Below are 17,517 nucleotides of genomic sequence, written 5' to 3' on the forward strand. Positions count from 1 at the left end.
TTTGAGCTTGGCCTAAAATATAAAGATATAACATCAGTGCTTGGCAATAGGCACGGGTTTCACATAAGTGAAAGACACCTCAAGAGAACACTCAGAGCGAGGGGACATGCACGTCGCAAAGCATACTCTGAGATGAGTTATTGACAGATTCGAATTTCGCGGATCAATAACTCATGAACATAACGTTGAAAAAATACAAACGTGACTTTACAATCATAGCAAGGTAGACAACGAGCAACAGAGTCGTTTTTATCAGAATAGTTCGATATGCGCCGTCATCCGAGCTAAACATCAATAATTGGTCACAATCTGCAGCTGGAGGAGAGAGAGGAGTGCTTAGGGACCGTCAAACTGCAAAGCCGAAAATATATACTCATAGAAAAATTCAATAACTTCATTTTTTTAAGATGTAGTGCTACCAAAATCTCTTAACACATCAATAGTTATGTTGTTTTCTTGTTCGGTAGGTCCTTAGTGATTTATTGAGTGTCCATTTGTCATTTCAGACCAACATAGCTGCAGCTGCCGCGGCCGAGATTTACTTGACCGACATACGATACAACCAAATCCCACACAGTGTAACGCAAAGTCAAGCTGCTTTGAGCGGCCTTATTGGCTGCTGTGAGTCGTCGGGTAAAGTCTCACAATAGGTACCACTGGAAAGCTACAGTTCCAGTGATTCGGTGGTTATCTGCATGATATTTGTACTCCTTATAATCGAAAAGATCTAATTAAATACGTAGAATATGCGCACTTCGACATGGCGATGCGAGCGTCGACTCCAGAGGGAAGCCATCATGCTCTTACTTTGAAACCTTGAAATCCGGAAATGTCGTCATCAGCAGGCCATCACGTGGTTTCCGAAAATAACCGAGTGACACGAGCAGATTTCGGTCGGGACCGGCGAAAAGTTTGTCTCAAAACTCTGTGTGTGTAAAAAGACGATCCACAAGCAGAGATCTGAGATCCACAAGCGCATTTTTGGTTGACAAATACAAAATGGATTCACAAATGCCTGATCGAAAGTTGTCAATGTTAAAGAGATATTCCCAAATTCCTTTTGTTTATTTGTAAATTAATTACAGTATTCACAGATCTTTTTTTTATTTATGAAAATATATTGCGGATTTGCAGATCCGTTTTACATTTGCAAATTTATTTGTGAGTTTGCAAATCTTTTAAATGCATTTGTGGATGGTGTTTGACATTTACAAATAACATATTTACACACAAATAATTTTTATGTTCACACAAATATTTATGAGACAAATCTAAGGCCATAGTAACTCAGCTCAGAGTGTGCTTTGCGACGTGCATGTCCCCTCGCTCTGAGTGTTCTCTTGAGGTGTCTTTCACTTATTTGAAACCCGTGCCTATTGCCAAGCACTGATGTTATATCTTTATATTTTAGGCCAAGCTCAAAGGAAAAATCGATGAACCGCTCCATTGTTGTGGTTTCGGTGTTGCCAAACTGACCTGGAATTACAATGAGCTAAATGAAAAGTTTTGCGAGATCTCTTTTTTTTTTTTTTTTAACCAATTTATTTTTCTTCTCCATGTCCCCTAGGGGGCTCCGTAGTTTCCCTTTTACTTTAAATACGTAAAAACATAATTTTTCCTCAAGCTAACTAAATTTTTTTTTTGTCTAAACCTGGAGAAGTACGTTTTTTTTGTGACGTTGTTGGAACACAATGCAGTAGATGTAATTTGGCCCATCCGACGCATTACATCAGTAGCAACAATCACTGATGACGCCAATTCAATCAGCTGATGACATTTGGAATGGGTTGACAGATGGATCTTACATTGACATAGTGAGGTTCCAAGTTAAGCACAAAAACAACATATTGATAAATATAATAAACTGTTTAAATAAGATTGAAATGTGTTGTGCCATAGCTTTAGGAAATGCAAAATGTGTCTTATTTCCACCCCGTTTCTTAAAGTTCCCACTGTATTATTTATCTGCTTTACTGCTACACATCATCATGACTGAGAAGAGATGTTCTTGTAAAAGAGTAATTTCAAGTTTCAAAAAAGATTCTTAAATGTCTCCAATAATCTATAAAATATGGATAACTTTCCATCCTAGATCAAGAAAAGCCACTAAATAAAAATGATATGGAATTTTTCAATAACTTTTTTACAATGTTCACAAGCAGAACATTAATTGAAATGTTAATCTTTTTAAAACATTACATCCTGTTTTGGCAAATACCAGCGTTTTAAAAACTACTAAATGTTGGCTTGATATGTCTTTCCAAAATGAGCAGAAGCTGATACCAGTGTTTGATTTTAAAACAGCATGATGATCAAAGAGCTGAGAAGTCTATGTATTCCTGCACAAAGGAATATAACGCTTGTACAAAGTGGTCACAGAGGGAATTGTTTTCACACAATTTAATGAATTACTTGAGCAGAAAGAAGATCAAATCCAAGAGACAAGATTCCAGTTCTTAGATACCAAATGGTCTGTTTTTGATTGTTTCACTACAGAGAAAGGCATGATGGGGCAGGACTCATCCACTCTGTCCCAGCTGAGGTAGACAATGCTGCATGGTGGGCAGCCGAGACACTTAACAAAGAGAGAAATAGATCAATTGTCAACAGGCAACTGCCAACTCCAAGCTAATCAAAGAATTCCTGGAGCAACAAAAAGCAGAAACATCCTTCTCAACACTCGGCTCAGAGTATCCTCCATATGCCATGCTGCTCAGAAGCAAGAAAGCATGGTGTGCTCACCAGAGGTGTTTCCAGCAGTGGCTAATTGTCTGCCTTCCCTCAGTGATTGCAAAAAACAGCCTTGATATTTCCTTGGCTGAGCTAAGAGGTCGAGCCTTTCAATTACCTCCTGCCTTGTAAACAAATTGTCCTCCAAGACTGTCTCCTGCCAGGAGCTGTGAAGCTGAGGAGAATTAACTACGCTACGCTCATTAGATAAAACAGACATGGCTTTACAGGCTCAGAAACTAGAACCACTTTAGAATAGAGATGAGAAGATCTTTAGACTTATTGGTGAATATATACTACTGATGTACACTGTACACATATATGCCTCACCTAAAGAGTAAAATCTCTCTTATCAATACATATGCATCACCGTGATGTTCTTTTTTCCATTGTAATAGCGTTACTGCAAACCACTAAAGTGTACATTCAAGCTGTTTATTTAATGCAGCAGTTAAACGGATGCATGAAATTAGCAAAAGGCTATGGGAGGAAAATGTTTTACAAATGATTATGGCATTAATGGTGACATATGTTCTTTAAGTAACCAGCTCATTACAATGTAAAGTAGCAGTGTACCCTATAGGCAACCCTTTGATGTCATGTAATTGACAAAAGGCGTTTGCAGAGGCTTTGTTTCAAGGAAGTAACACTTTCTGAGAAACCAACCAACAAAGGGATGAAAATGGATAACAAAGGGTTAGGGATACCTTATATGAGGCCTATTTTTGACATATAAAAATAAATAAGATGACAATCGGTTGAAGAAAGAGAAAGGAGGAAAAAGGGATAGGATAGATAAAGATCTGGACAACAAGTAGAAGTAGGATCTTTGATTTATGTTGTCCAATTTATTTGAGATAACACTAATGTAGGACTAATAAATAGGGTTAGTGCAGACATCGCAAAGTACAACTTATATTGATTTATAGTTTATAAAAATTAGGTGTAGTTCCCCCTTTGGGCCAAAGATACTGTAGTATGCTTCATTTTGCTTGTATTGAATCACATATTTAGTTAATGTTTTTTACTCTGTTTACCTTGATAATTGTGTGGATTCTACTTGTGTGTGTTTTCAATAGGTAACTAAAATCTACAAATGAATGTTGCATTATAAAAGTAGCAGAAGTGAGGTGTAATACCTGGCCACATGCTCAAAAGAGAGAGAGGTGGGGCAGCATGTTACCTCTAAATACTGGGTTCATACAATCTAAAAAAAACAGACATTAACAGTAGAGTCATGAGCGTTGCAGTATCAGAGGAGCAAGTCAGTAGCAAACTATTTGCGAGAGCATAGTCCTGATACCAAGCTCAAACCAACTTCGAAAAGATTTGTTTTTTTTAAAGCACAAACGAGTAATCAATGAATTAGTTATATTGCTGCAAGGTAGCTCCCTGCCACCCACGGCAGCACTTCCGATGAACAGCGCTAAAGCCATTACACCAGAAAGAATGTCGTTGAAATGTCTAAGTGACTTCAAGCAGGAGCATAATTCTTGTTATGACAATCATGGATCAACACTTTATTTGTCAAAAAAAGTCATATGATACTTTGCTAGTGACCCGACAGTAAAAGTGTGTCATTGTTTTGTCATTAAATGTTAAAAATACATAGATTAAAAGGAAAATGTTTAGAATAAGATAACAGAAAAGTAGAATGTGCAACCCTGACACAACACCACTGTATGCCGTCACAGAGTAAATTAAGGGATTCACTGGATGCAGAGGGAAAACAAACAGAATATCTCAGCAGTGATGGGATACCTAAGACCTTTCCTTCGCTTCATTCACATTTTATCATCCACTCCTACTTGAGAAAAGCTCTACATTCCTCTGTGTGCTGAAGTGTACAAAATGCAGATGCTCCTCCTGGGAGGGGGGGGGATATGATTTTCTGTCACATTGCCCTGGCCATGAATATATGGATGCAATTGTATAGGCTGTAACAATGTATAGAGATGTTCAATATGGATTTTGTACTATGACAAAATGACACTATCAATAACTGCACCTGCCTCAGTTTAAGATTAAACAGACTGTATGTAAAATCATTCCCTGATTAATAATGTTTAGAGATGTATACTCTCTGGATATGTAAGATTAAACAAAAATAAGTATAATTAAAGCTGCAAGCAGCGTTGAGCGGGTCTTCGACGCTCCGCAGGCTGTTGTCCGCACGTCGAGGTATCATGCAGGAGTTTTCCGGACTCGGCCGTTGGCAAACATGGGAAGTTTCAGGCCGATCGGACAACGTAAATGGGAGTTACAGCAGTATCATACAGTAAACATTGTGTTTGATGGCGAGTGATCTACTGCCATGGCAACGGCATATGATGACATCCCAGAATTGGCGTAGAGCTGTTGAGGGGCGGACTAGTAGTCGTCATCTGAAGTCTGGTGCAGTTTGGACCATTTTCCAATGACTTAAGACAACATTGTGTTTTATGGCGAAGGATGCGTTGCCATGGAAACGGCATATGATGACATCCCATAATTGACATAGTGCTGTTGAGGGCCGGACTAGTAGCCATGATCTGAAGTCTGGTGCCGTTTGGAAGCTTTTCCATTGAATTAAGACAACATCGTGTTTTATGGCGAGTGATGCGTTGCCATGGAAACGGCATACGGTGAGATCTGAAATTTCGCGTAGAGCTGTTGAGTCATGGAGCAGTGATATAAAAGTGAAGATTGGCGGACGATGGGACCGTGTCGATTGGATTTACAGCGACACCGTGTTTTATGGCGAGGAATGCGTTGCCATGGAAACGGCATACGGTGAGATCTCAAATTTCACGTAGAGCTGTTGAGTCATGGACCAGTGATATAAAAGTGAAGATTGTGGGACGATGGGACCGTGTCGATTGGATTTACAGCGACACCGTGTTTTACGGCGAGGAATGCGTTGCCATGGAAACGGCATACGGTGAGATCTCAAATTTCGCGTAGAGCTGTTGAGTCATGGACCAGTGATATAAAAGTGAAGATTGGGGGACGATGGGACCGTGTCCATTGGATTTACAGCGACACGGTGTTTTATGGCGAGAGATTCGTTGCCATGGCAACAGCTTTTGAGGAAAACTCACTTTTGTCATATTAATGTGTTGAGGGCCGGACCATTATCTGTCATCTGAAGTCTGGTGCAGTTTGGAGCATTTTCCATTGACTTAAGACAACATTGTGAAGTTTTGTGGCGTTGTGAGCATGTCAGTTGGTGTTATGACATCATCGTATTCGTTTGATGGGCCTAGCATCGAGCGAACGCGAACTTTGGCGCCAAATAACGGCTGCGCCGTGCGAAAGAAAAAAACTTCCGTGATAACTTTTAATTGCCCATGTCTCGAGATGCTACCCGACGAATTTGGAGTCGTACGGATAAAGTCCCTGGGAGAAGATAGATTTTGCGCGGATGACGAAAAACGCGATAAATCGCGTTTTTTGACACCTTTTTCGACGCCAAATTCAAAATGGCCGACTTCCTGTACGTTATTTTATACCCCTCCAAGAGGCTTTTTTGTTCGTCTCCGCACCTTAGATATGCGTAACGAGTTTCGTTCGTTTTCGTGAAAGTTAAAGTAGGGGGAGTTAACGTTAAAAACGGAAGTGGGCGTGGCCTACGCAATTTTTGACGTTTTCGCCCACGTGACTGGGCTCGCGCGGACTATCTGCCGTTACTATTTCCGAACCTTTTCTGTGCTTTTGCCGGTCGTTTTCCCTGTTTTTATGTGTTTTTCGCAGGTTTATCGGTCGCTGCGCGACCGATTTCAATAGGGTCTTCGCCGACCTATGGTCTCAGACCCTAATTAAAAAATGAACACCACTATATATATTTCCTTTTAAACCTAGAATTTGTCAGTTTGCTCTGATTGGTTAGCTGGCCGGATCTGTTGTGATTGGTCAACCGCTTAGAGATGTCCCATCACGTACAATGTGTTGGAGCGCTAGCCAATAGAAGCGCAAGTTTTACATAGTGATGTCATGTTACGGAAGAAAAGAGTCCAATGGCAGCTGGAGGATTGTGTGGGAGAGAAACTCCCTCTCGAGGGAACGCAGGGATTTGAGCCTTTGCAGACCATTTAAATGAACAAAAACCTAAACAACACACTACAGGAAAGGGAAAAACCCCAATAGCATAATAGGGCCCTTTTGCATATTTTTTACTTTAGGATTTCATAAAGTGTCAGTGTTTGCCAAAGATTTTTTAAATGGACACTTGAAAAAGAAAGGATTGCAATAATTATTTGCAAAAGTGTGGAAGCATTAATGTAAAAAGTAGAACACACACTTAAACGTTCACACACACACACACTTCACACATGTAGTGATTTCAAAGTCCTTCTTGAACTGCACAACATGCATACATGACTTTCAGTGGAAGGACTTTGATCTGCTAATAGTCCAGACAAGCGCAACAAGAAGATTTGGCAGAGCCCCAGCCACCGACAAAACACAGAAGTTAATCTGGTGAGAGTTCGGGAGGTGGGCAGGTCGCACACACGGCTTTGTGTGCGTTACCATGGCATCCACAGAAAGAAGAGCGAAGCCCCTCATGTCTCTCTCAGAGATGAAGGCATTCATCACTAGAGTGACATCTAACAAGGAGTCGATTTACCCCAGCCCAAACACAGACATCAGCACCCACAAAAGAAACTGCATTAACTGTGGCTATTTTTGTCCTACAATATAATTTTTCGTTTCATGGTTTAAATCTTCTTTACAGCCTTTAGCCAAGACAATAAAGCCCGGCATGTAGAGCTTTCCAAAGTGCTGTACATAATTCATACGGTACAATATATTCCCTACAAGGAAAGGGCTTGACAAGCAGGCCAAGCCTAATTTGGAGCAATGTAACCGAGCAGATACTCCGGGATAAAAACAGCTGTCAGTTTGACGCGGCAAGCATATTGCGACTTGAGGAACTTCAGACAGAATGACAAACAACATGCACTACATGACAGCATTGGAATGAATCCGTCTCTCAGTTGATTGATTGTGCTCGTTGTTTGAATTTGTTATTTGTGTGCTTCCATGCTCATTTAAATGTGTTAATGTCAATGTTTCTCACATAGGTATTTCACAATGGTGGCTATAGGACATCATTGCCAGTCACAGCTTCCTATGGTTTATTTGAATGAATACAAAAACTGCATCTGCACTGTGAAACAGGGATGTTTTGTTTCTCCATCGACTCCACAAGCATCAGAGACACCAGAGGTCAGGTGAAGCTGTTGCTAACCTTATCTCTTGTCCAATATTGACTTAGGTCAAGATGAGGAAAAATGTTAAGAGTTATAAGTATATTTGGCTCGTCTTGAAGTAATTCCCTTATTGACTTTAGACAGGATAACACTGAAGTATTGGTTAACAGATGCCAAGGAGGTTATATATTCATCCCCTTATCCTTGCTAATGACTTAGTTATCACAAATAGTCTAAATCAATTTCTATTTAATGCCACGGGTTAAAGAGAAAGGGATTATTTTTTGTTACAAATCCTGAAATAAATTCTGAAAAGATAATGTGGTGTATTACAGATTTATCTCATCATTAATCATGATAACATTACCAAAAGCTGAGATCTAGTCAGGGCCGCCCCTCCCTACACGCAGATCACGCAGACTGCGTGGGGCATCATCTTGCGGAGGGGGCCTCATTTTATGCGCAAATGCGGCGCAATTCATCTTATGCGCAAATACGTCACAATTACGAGCGCCACAGTTTCCCCGCAGCGAGGCTCTGGCGCTAACAGTTTACGAGCGTGTTGACGAGCGTGCTCTACCACCCCTCACCTCGCGACAGGTGAGTGACGAGTTGTTTACAAACCCGGGGGGGGGCTCATGACAAAATCTTGCGTAGGGCCTCACGTTGGTCAGGGGCAGCCCTGGATCTAGTGATGTAGAAGAGGCAACAAACCCCAGCAGGTTTTCTTTGGCAGTTGGATTTGCGGGTTCTACAATCTACAGAAAGTGACCTTAGATTAGCTTTTTGTTCGACAAACAACTGTTTCTGAGATGTAAGAATACCTCAATGGAATTTATTGTTTACAAACTGGCTGCTGTAAATAAACATCATAGTTTGCAGGCTAACATCTCAGTTCAACAATGACTTTATTTTTTGCAAATGACTACAGATGTAGCCATCTAGATGCCCCTCCACCTACCGAATTCCAGCCAGAAACCTAACGAATCCCAGTGGCTGGTAACCTACACCCCTTCCCCTGTTTCCTGAGAGGGCGTTGCTAGATTCCACTGTAGACCCCCCGATTTGTTTGATTGGTATGAGGACGCTTCCTTCACAAATACACATAAACAGCTAACTGGGTAAACTTCTGTCTTTGTTTAGGCCTTGGTTCACACAGTATGTTTTCCTGGACTAACAATAGTACCAACAATATGTATTTGTTTTTAGCTCCATATAAGTATGTTTATATAATAGGTCTAAAATTGTGGCTTTTTTACAACCTAATCATCTCATGGCTGACAGCTAAAAAGAATATTCAAGTTTCTAACAAAAAACCAAGATTTGCTAAAGCACAATTAATCTTTAACCTTGTGAAAGGCAATCTATTTATCCACCTATCTCCTTTTCAGATTCTCGATAATTTTGTTGATTTATTTTAACATGATTTCCTTCTAATGTCTCAAAGCATTGAGTTATGTCGCCTCTCTACCATTAACCACTCAATGGTGCATCTCTCTCGTTCCTGTCAATGTGCCTACACTACATTAAAGATGAAGATTTTTCTCATGTAAATTTCGCCTCCTCCCATCATGCTTCCCAGGTCTCTGAAAATATGTTTTTGTCCCTCTCCAGCCACACTGAACCAGACTATGGTAAACAGATTGACAGCTGGGAAAGAAACACACCCTTGGGTTCAAAAGTGAGCAATGTCTGAGAACTGTCTGAATGTCTATCCTGTTGAAAGGACTACCACACTGAGTCGCCCAAAGTGACATGTGTGATATGACTGGCTACTTTTGCCTGGATTAAGTGTATTTAAAGGAGATGCTTCTTTATTGGTAGTGGCAGCCTCCTGATAAGACCCTGACATCCCTCAGATCCCACCAGAAAATCAACTGTCTCTCATAGCAGGCATTCCCTGCCTTATTATCTGAAATAACTCGACTCCTTTATAAGACTGATTTAGTTTTTTGGGGGAAGTAAAATACTGGTGCAACACAGTCACTTGTGGGTGGTAAAATGTTAGGTAAAAGGTAAAATGTAAAAAAAGAAAAGTGTGGTATACCTCGAGTTCTCTACATTGTGTTTTCGCTCTGACTGTAAGATATGAGACACTCTTCCATGTCATTTCACAAGCTTCTTTGTCTTTTGAAGAACTCCAGGTGAGCCCACTGTGGATAAATTAAACACCTAAAGCTGATGTCATTAATTTTATTTTCAGCAAATGAAAATGTCAAAAGCTAGTGTGATACTTTCTTAAAAAGGGACCTATAGTGGAATTTTAATTCACCCTCATTATCACCCTCCTTGGTTGATTGTTTTTCCTCTCTAGTCTTTTCCTACTGCTTCTTTTATATTTGAAAGGCATGACCTCCCGCTTTGATAGTCAGTGTCTTAAACTCTTGATGGTGAGAATACAATTCCTGCACATTACGCTCTGTAGTTTTTGCCAAAGATCTGACCTTATTAAATGCATTTAAATGACTCTACTACAAATGCTGTTCCTGCCACTACAAGTCTATATATACCCATAATGTCCAGTAATGCTTTTTTTATCACGTTGCTTCTTCTTTGCCAGGAAAGTTTGTAAGAATGTGAGGATTGGACCTCAAATCATTCCAGCTCTTGAATTAGTAACTGCTTAGCTGTAAGTATGGACATGATGTTAACTTCATCATTTCCATGAGTTTCTTGAAAAAGAGATTTGTTCAGTCGTTCAGTCACTGAAAATGTAGTGCCACAAGCTGTGCGTCTCATCAAGCATGCCTACTGCATAAATGGGGGGCATACTGTATGTGCAGACAACCTTCGTTATGTGACCAGGAACTCATGCTTCTCTGCTGGCTGCCCTTGTGTCCGTTTTAGAGTATTAGAGCTCTTTTGGCTTTGAGGTGTTATCATAATGAAGTTGGCAGAGCTTAACATCCCGGTCTAGCCAGCACAGGCCTCATACACTTTGGCATGCTGTTCTATTTGCGACAGCATACAACAACACTCTGAGCCGACAAAGTTAGAAATATTCAACTTCTACTCAAGGGGTTGAATTAATTCAGGTTTACATGATTCTAGCAATCTAAATTGATCTTAAATTATTTGAGATTAAGTTTGGAAAACATTGCACCATGGTGGCCTGAGTGTGTCATTGCACTCATGGGTTAACCTTGAAAAGGCTTGTGACAACTTAAGATACATTTAACTCAGCAATAGAACTGAAAAAGTGTATTCCTATTCAAGTCCTGTGTGCTGGACTTTTTGCCATTAAACTCTAGTGTAGCACTTAAAATGGAACTTAACAGTGTTGAACAGTATATCATTCTAGAAAAGTGTTGCCATACTCTGTGGTTAAAATGATCCAACACCAGTATTTTATTGGTAACACTTGCTGCGAGGAACATTCAACACTGATCACAATTAGCATTGGGGTGGCATTTAGTATGGAACGTTAGCATAACAGCCATTCCATATAGAAAGTGTTTTTAGGTATTTTTTGTACTGTATGTCTCACTCACATGTTTCACAGAACAGAAACACTTAATTAAATTAATGAATCCACACTCATCTTGTGAGAGAGACCCCCTGCTGTTTAACGCTATAAATCTATTTTTGTCCCGTTTTGTTAAGTGTAACCTGAGGCGACAGCTGTTAGAAATCACAATAAATATTTAGCTGTATAGATGAGAGTAACACCTACATCACCTCCGGGCGAAAATTACGGCCCCGCCCACTTTTGGGGGAAAACAACGCTGTCATTTGAATGGCGGTCAATACAAATTCCGAAGTTTTTGCCAATCCGATCAGAAATGTAAGAAAACCGTGGAGTTTTGGATCTTTAAAGAGCCCGATTATGATGGCCAGTCAAGCAAACAATTACATTAAATCATTTGAAATCGACAATCGGGCTCGATATATGGTTAAACTAAAATCAGTAGGCGAGGCTGTCATTTTCGCCGGCTGTTACTCTCATGAGCGATGCGGAAAATAATTGTTTTATCATGCCAAAAAGCTGTTGTGTCGTTTATTGCACCTCAAACATTAAAACAAATCCAGAGTTCAGTGTTTCTGTACTTCCTCTAAGAAAAAAGGACAGTAAAATAAGTGCTCTGTGGCTTCAGGCTTGATCGCCATTCAAATGACAGCGTTGGTTTTCCAGACATTTTCAGTGCTGCTTGGTGAATGTTCATATAGTTTTCTGGGTCTACAAGGCTCCAGAAATGGTGTGAGTTTTGCTGAGACTTAAACTGAACATGATTTTGGAGATTTATAACCTCCATCTCCATCTCCACAGGATTGACACTGAACAGTTCAGCCATCTTTTTCTTCGTCTTGACATTAAATTATAAACCATAATAAATCAATTGTATAGGTCTAGCCTCCCTATATCTGTGTGTGAAATTGTTCCATCCTCAAAAACAAAAAACTAATACTTCTGCAGCTTCTAGCTACGGTCTTCTGTTAAGAAAAAAGACACTGAATGTCTTGAATGTGGCATCACACACATGACTTAAGTCTGAACACAGCAGACAACAGGAGTATTTACAACAGCATTATAAAAACAAAAATAGTGCATGTGGGTGCACACTTACATTCTCTGTCTTACTGTTACATAAATCCCATGAATGTATGAGATTAAGTTAGCTTCATCATATCTCAATCAGTGATTAAAGGTGGGGTATGTAATTTATTTCAGAAACACTTTTTGTTATATTCCATGTAATGCTCTTAACATCCCGATAGCAATGAATATATTAAATGCTTTGACAATAAATACATAAAAAAAATGTCATCTGTGGAAGCCGTGGCACTATAAAAAGCACGACCAATCATTTTAGCCTGCCCGGCTAAAATAACTGGATGGCCTACCTGCCTGTCAGCCTTCCATCGGGGCACAAACTTATCTCGTGCCCTCATTGGTCATGTGCGCGTTTGTGTATATTGGAGGAGGGGCTCTGTAAGGAAGTGGCAGATTTGTTCCGGTTGTGTATTTTCAAATTCTAGCGCACTCAAGCTGGTTTCTCCAAAATGACCTACCCCACCTTTAAGTGAATAATAAAGTTTCTATCGGGTCACTATCAGCCTGTCACTCATTATTTTCAGGGCGGGGTTTGGAGGAACGGAGAGGAGACCGTGATCGCGGAAGCTTTCCTCCTGCCTTCACAAACTTTACACAAGGATTTATCAACTGAAAATAGCAAGAGGACATTCATACTCTGCAATCCAAGACTTGATTAAATCCACCAAAAACCTGACATGACGATAACAAGTGTTTTTCAAAAAACACAAATCCCTCCCTGTGTGTCTCTGAGCCGCAGCGACAGGGCCTGATTCAGAGCGGATCATTCTGCTGTTGGTTCTGGACTGGTGTTGGTGGAGAAAGCAGACTGCTCTGTGTGTGGTGTCGCTGTTCCCCTGTCACGTCTGTTCCTTGATCTCTGCGTCACCGACCAATTTGATATTCGTGTGACAGAAACAATTCTAAATTAAAAAAACGTTATTGTCCAGCCGCGGCCGAAAAATCAAGAAGCAACCTTACTACGCTATAATCGATAATCGAGCGGCGAGCTACTGAAAAGCTGCCCGCGAGCTACCGGCGTGCCAGTAGCTCGCCACTCGACGTGTTGGAGAGCCCTGAAGTATACTCTTGTTGCCAGACATCACACAACCATCTGAACTGGTATTGTGTTAGCCTATTGGGATGTTTAAACTTTAGACATTGTTGGTATTATCAACTGAACATGTGTGACTAGACAAACCTCAGCTGAACATGAGCAGTCAACACACTCTCACTCCATAAACGTCCAGGAGCGACGCTTGGTCAGGGTCCCGAGGCGTGCAGTTGGGACGCTCCTAGGCTCCTTCAGCTTCATAAAGGGACGCAAATAGCTTTCAACTGATTGAAATGTATTCCCATCTGCGGCGGGATTTGACGCTCATGGAAGCACGGCATTTGTTTGTGTCGGCGGCTGTTAAAGGCAATGTGAGCGTCCATTCCCATTGGATAACGGAGAATTGTACACCCGGAAGTAAGTATTCCCCTTACTGTCGATTGATTTGACAGTGATATCTGCACTACTCATCAACTAAAAAACACCAGATTATCCTTGTTCATTACACAACATTGATTGGTTTAAAGTGTGTGCAATGCTTTTGTATTTTTCCCCCTTCGATTCGGAGAAACAAATATTTTTTCGGAGTTTAGGATGGCAGAAGACACTACACTACCCAGAATCCCCAGCTCTCGTTTAGGACTACACCATGTGCTCTGTTTGACAAACCCCGTGATTAGTTCTCAAGCTCTGTGATTGGATATTGGCGTGGCAGTGCGTGAAGTTTACACACGTCAAACAGCACTTTGAAATGGAATGAAACCCATCGACGGCACACTATCCAAATCAAGACTCGAACGTGTCCTTCCTATTTTGTATATACTCTTAATATTTAAATGTTTTCATAAAATATAACACATTCAAAAGTGCTTTACAAAAATGAAATACATTAAGAAAAAGGCATTTTAAACAGTCATTAAAAAGCAACACATTCTACCTGCATTGCATTACTCTAAACGTGTAATAACGTGCTTTAACCAGTAGGTGGTTTGGGTTAAAAAGCTGTCAAGTTTACAGTGTTAACAAAATTTGATTCTACAATTTAGGGTACATTCCATGTCCATTGATGTCCATTGATGATAATTATAATTATTCTAAGTATTTTCTTCAAAAATATCATATTTTGCCTATTATTGGAAAGCATGTTATAATATCACACAAACATTATGTGTATCCTATGCTTTATTTAGCTTGAAATGTGTCATGATGTTCTTAAATTGTCAATTTTTGCTCTGTCCGTTTTTCAGTTGAGGGTGTCTTAGTTTCAAAATAATGAATAAAAACCATTAAAGTAAATAAAAAAAAGTATTCATTTATTTCAAAAGTCTAAATACTAAAGAATAATAACATCTTTTTAATTGATTTCCTCCTTTAAATAATTTAAATATCTTAATATATGAATGTCCGCAAAAGTTCTGTCAACTATGTTACTAAGAGAACTCCCCCCTTTAACTCAAAAATGGTTTGTCCCAATACCATGTCACCAGCATCACATGATGCCATGTTCCTCTTTGGCAGACATTTTGAACACACTGTGGTGATTGTCCTCTAATTTTTTACAATATTTTATGTATAATAGCACATGGTCAATTAATATACTCATTGACAATCAACAATGTTACGTACATTGTTATGGTTTACAATTGTTTAATGATTTTAATTCAATTATATGTTCAAATGTGATGTTAACCTGTTCAAGAAAATGACATGTGGTCATCCAAGCAAGGCCTACCATTGAAATGATGGGTCAAAATAGGGAAATTGTCAACTAAGTTACCTGTCAACTGAGTTACCCAGTACTGTAATAACTGTAGTAACTTAGTTGACAGGTAACCTAGTTGACAATTTGTAGGACATGTAGACGTCATTACACATCATTATCAATGGAATTTTGCACTTCTGCCTTGAAATTAACATAGTGCTGATGGTTAATAATGGGTCCAGTCAACTATTTTATTTGCGTCAAATGTTTGACTTTCATTGTCAACTATGTTGCACCTCATTTTTTCAAATTTAAAATATCTAAAATAGTGCTTCTGATATCCTTTATAGTATAATGTATATCTACACAGGTTGGAGTTTTACATGACATCTCTTAAAACTATCAAAATGACCTGTATGGTAGTTTTATAATACAAAATATCCCTAAACTTAATGACAGTGCTGAACATATCACATGAAAAAACAAAACTTTAATACAATTATTTTTTAAACTTTAAAAAATCTTTGGATATATGGTAGAATAGACTCAAGAGCCTTTCAAATGTGATTTTACTTGAAGTGCAGGACTTAATCAAATGATTGTAATGACATCAAGTTTGTCCGTAACATAGTTGACAAACTGAGTAGTGAAAACATCCTTTCCCTTAAAATAAAATAAAATAAAAAAATGTTTAAGCTTTGCAACTAGTGGATATGTTACACTGAAGAATATACTAACTTGAACCACTGATTGTTCTATTGAGAAAGAACACTTTCTTTGTACTGTTTTGTTGATGTGAAATGCACCCTAAATTATAGAATCACTATACTGCTGTTTCTGGTTTAGTTTACGACGGATATATTTAGTTATTGTTTTGATATTTGTAACACAAAAGCGATGGAAAAAACCCACAGCAACACAGAAAAGATGGTCTTAACATAACGATTTTTTTCATATGGAATGCAGTTGGAGGTCAACCAATCACAGAGCTTGAGAACTAATCACGGGGTTTGTCAAACAGAGCACATGGTGTAGTCCTAAACGATAGCTGGGGATTCTGGGTAGTGTAGTGTCTTCTGCCATCCTAAACTCCGAAAAAATATTTGTTTCTCCGAATCGAAGGGGAAAAATACAAAAGCATTGCACACAATTTAAACCAATCAATGTTGTGTAATTAACAAGGATAATCTGGTGTTTTTTAGTTGATGAGTAGTGCAGATATCACTGTCAAATCAATCGACAGTAAGGGGAATACTTACTTCCGGGTGTACAATTCTCCGTTATCCAATGGGAATGGACGCTCACATTGCCTTTAACAGCCGCCGACACAAACAAATGCCGTGCTTCCATAAGCCTCAAATCCCGCCGCAGATGGTAATACATTGCAATCAGTTGAAAGCTATTTGCGTCCCTTTATGAAGCTGAAGGAGCCTAGGAGCGTCCCAACTGCACGACTCGGGACCCTGACCAAGCGTCGCTCCTGGACGTTTATGGAGTGAGAGTGTGTTGGAGCAGTAGCTGCTTCACACAGGAAAACCGATGATAAATATACATTTGTTTATATCATAAAAGCTCCTCGAAGCCACATTGGCATCCAAAAATAAGCAATCATAAATGTCTTTACTGACATACTGTCAGCTCATGTTGGACATAAACAGAGATGGGGTCGTTACTAAAAGAAAGTAATATATTACATATTACATATTACTTTAAAAAAAAGTAATATATTACACTACATGTACTTCGTTACTCTCTACATAAAGTAACCCGTTACTTTACTCGTTACTTTACTCGCAGGGCCGGCCCGCCCCTCCCTACAGGCAGATCACGCAGACTGCTAAAGTTTCAAATGTTCTCTTTAGTTCAGTTTCCATTGTCGCATAAGACTGATCCAGATAGCTCTGACTATGGCTGTCCTCTGTCTCCTGCTATCTGTATTTTGCGCAGTATATCTCTGAACGATGCGATGGTGATTCCACTGTGCAAATGGGCAACATTACCTCTACTATGAAGGATGCTACAAGCCTGTCCATCTCTGCTTTGGTTACCGGTCCTCCAAATTCTAATTTGTGCCGCTTCGGAGTCGGCGGCGGCGACTCACAACATCCTCACTCTGGGTTCGGGGGTCCGGTCCTTAGCTATTAGCTTCACCTTAGCATGTGTTCTTTGCAGGTGTTTGTTGAGGTTTGACGTGGTGTTTGCAGCAGTGTATAACAGCTTCTGGCCTGGACACAGTTTGCACCTCACCGTCACATTCCTGTCTATTCTTCGGACGAACTCAAAATAATGGGCATACCTCCACCCCTCG

The sequence above is a fragment of the Trematomus bernacchii genome, unplaced genomic scaffold (assembly GCF_902827165.1).
Source record: "Trematomus bernacchii unplaced genomic scaffold, fTreBer1.1, whole genome shotgun sequence".
In the NCBI taxonomy this organism is placed as follows: Eukaryota; Metazoa; Chordata; class Actinopteri; order Perciformes; family Nototheniidae; genus Trematomus; species Trematomus bernacchii.